The sequence below is a fragment of the Mesitornis unicolor genome, unplaced genomic scaffold (genome assembly GCF_000695765.1).
Source record: "Mesitornis unicolor isolate BGI_N332 unplaced genomic scaffold, ASM69576v1 scaffold7449, whole genome shotgun sequence".
Taxonomy (NCBI): Eukaryota; Metazoa; Chordata; class Aves; order Mesitornithiformes; family Mesitornithidae; genus Mesitornis; species Mesitornis unicolor.
The window spans coordinates 60,681-63,412 of NW_010209177.1; positions in this window are offsets into that span (position 1 = coordinate 60,681).

The window sequence follows — 2,732 nt, forward strand, 5'->3', positions numbered from 1 at the left end:
TTTGGCTGGATGTGCAATTTTGAGCATGTGCTTGAAAGAAAGGAGAGCTGAAGGGCAGAGTGATCAGTGCAGTGGGTAATTCAAGGAAAGCAGCCTATGGATTTCCTATGTAGAAAGAGGTTTTGTGTTATTTTAAAATAATGCAGATGTTGCTAGAGCTCTGTGAGAACTCGTGTAGTAGCACTTAAATGAAAGATTAAGAACAAACAGCACTGGGGAACAAAAAGTACATCACAACTGATTTGCACAGCTAGTGAAATTACGGCATTAGGAAATAGTGTTGAACATGCTATAAGCAGGAGGTTTATTTTCTGTGGGAGCAGGGATGAGTGGGCAGATCTAAAATGTACTCGAGAATTGTATGTGTACCCACTCAGGCGTTGTGGAATTTGTACAAACCTTTCTAATTGCACCAGAAAATGGGGAAATAATGATATATTTGATAACAACAAATCGGTATCGAAAAAGGGAAATATATTTGAAGACTAACTTTTTTTAAGCCAGGTATTTCTCTTTCATTCTGACATAATTCACAGCTAGGAAATAGCTACGGTTTTCAAAGCCATGTCTGTTTCCCTTCAGCTCCTCAACCACTCTAAAATACTTGCCTTTTGCCACCCACCAAGAGTGAAATTGTTGCCCGATTTACAAAATAACAGAGTTTACAAGTAAAGTTTTCAGATAAACTATTGAAAATCAGTGTGTTTTGAGCCCCCAGTTCACAGCCGAAAATGCTGCTTTTTATCCGCAGCCCTTTGGGCACATGACATTCATTGGTTGGGGGTACCTGTAATTATATTTTGGGGTGATGGGGTCTTTTTATGACACTCCCCACCCCTAATTTCCCTGGCATGTACATGTAAAACAGCGTTGAGTTACTCTTCATGGACTCGTTTGTCACAAGAAACACCAGTCACTATGTTGTATAGTTTTAAAATTTCCGAGGAGGAAATGGGAATGGGATCCCCTGAACTTCTTTGCTCTGAGAGCACAAATGGCAGCTTGAATGGTTCAAAACCTTGTGCTCTGAGCCACCTCTGCACCAAAACCCAAGTGTGAATTCCTCACTGCTCTATTGGGAAGGCAGTGACAAAGCAGGCGCTCAGCTGTGCTCCAACTCCCCTCCAACGACAAATGTTTCAGGCTCGCACAGTATAAAAGAGAGAATATTTAGTGCTGTAATAATGGAAATCTATTAAACAGCCCTTCTCATGGCAAAGGATGAAAAACCTCCTCCAAAATATCTGGATGTTCAGTGCATAAAAACCCACCAAGCTGGAAGAGACCTTTGAACGCGGAGATTGCAGAGTCGTGCCTGAAACATCGAGCTTGCAATTAGAGGCAGCAAAAAGGGCTCAGTGATATTAGAAATTTCCTGAGCTCATCAGGCGAAATAATAAATTTCCTTAGCAGATGCAGAATAGCCATCTTATCTGATGTATAAAAATACACATTAATGTTGTATGGATATACATAGATATATTTTTAAACAATATTTAATCTGGTCTGCTTTTATAATGTAGTTTTATGTCCCAGTATCATACTGGGAAGTTTCCATGGTATTGTTTCCCTGGTACTCCTAGGAGTGATGCCATAGCCAAAAATGCTCTGGTTCCATGCAGATGCTCTTGCATGGGCTCAATTCCTGACACCCCACCGCACGCTGTGACACCCACTGATGTCTGGGGTGCCACTGCCTGTCAGGCAAGCTTTCCTATGCATTTGGGGGAAAGAAAGATTTAAAAGCTCACAAGAATTGGCCAGAGGTCCCTATGGGATGCGATTTGGTGTGTACGTGGCACAGAGGCAGTGCTGGGCATTCTGGTGAGAAGGCGGCAAGAGAGACAAGGAGATGGGCACTCAGATTTGACATGAAAAAAGCGGTTTTTCTCCATCCTGACTCATTCATTTAATGCTCTGATCATGCCCCAGATGCTTTTCTCCTGGGAACCTGTCTGTCCCATTCACACATTCAACAGTGTGCTCCTGGGGAGGAAGATGCCCTGCTTCCCCCCACCCTGTGCTTGGGGTGGGTGGCATTGCCGAGCACCCACAGGTGCTGGGGCTCCTCCTGGGCCATGCTGTGTGTGCAACTCAACCTGCAGCGCTGCTTTCCTCTGAGGTCTTTGTTCTGAATGCTCAAATGGGCAGCACTTTTATATAATTTATATGTACATATACATATATTTACATATGTACAGAGTGCCTTCAGCAGAGGCACACAGTGCATGCAGTGCATGAAAGGACAGCGCTTTCTTTCAATGTCGAAATGCTGTTTCATTGCGTCTCTGTTCTGAGCGTGTTTAGGTTGAGTTATTTGTGCTGCGGGGCAAGCATGGTCCTAACAGCATCCGTGCGGTGCTGGCACAGGGGTTTTGGGGTGCCACAGCACTCCCCAGATGTGCTTTCTGCAGAAGGGTTGAAGAACTTCCTTCTTAACTAAAGATAAACCACCCTGTTACCATTGGAAAATTATATAGAGGGAATCGTATGCCTGGTGGCCTTTCTCCTGAGTCTGCCCTTATTTTTTTTGTTAGTTTGTTGGGTTTTTTCCCCTAGTATCCCCATGATTTTCTGAGCTTCCCTTCCCAGCCAGGGATTTCTTCTAACGAGCCATATTACGCAGCAAGATTTCATCACGGTGTGGGTGAAACACGCCGTAAGGGTCAGTCCTAAATGTGTGTTTGTGGCTGTGCGAGAACCTCTGGCAGATTAGTTTAATTAAGGAGCTT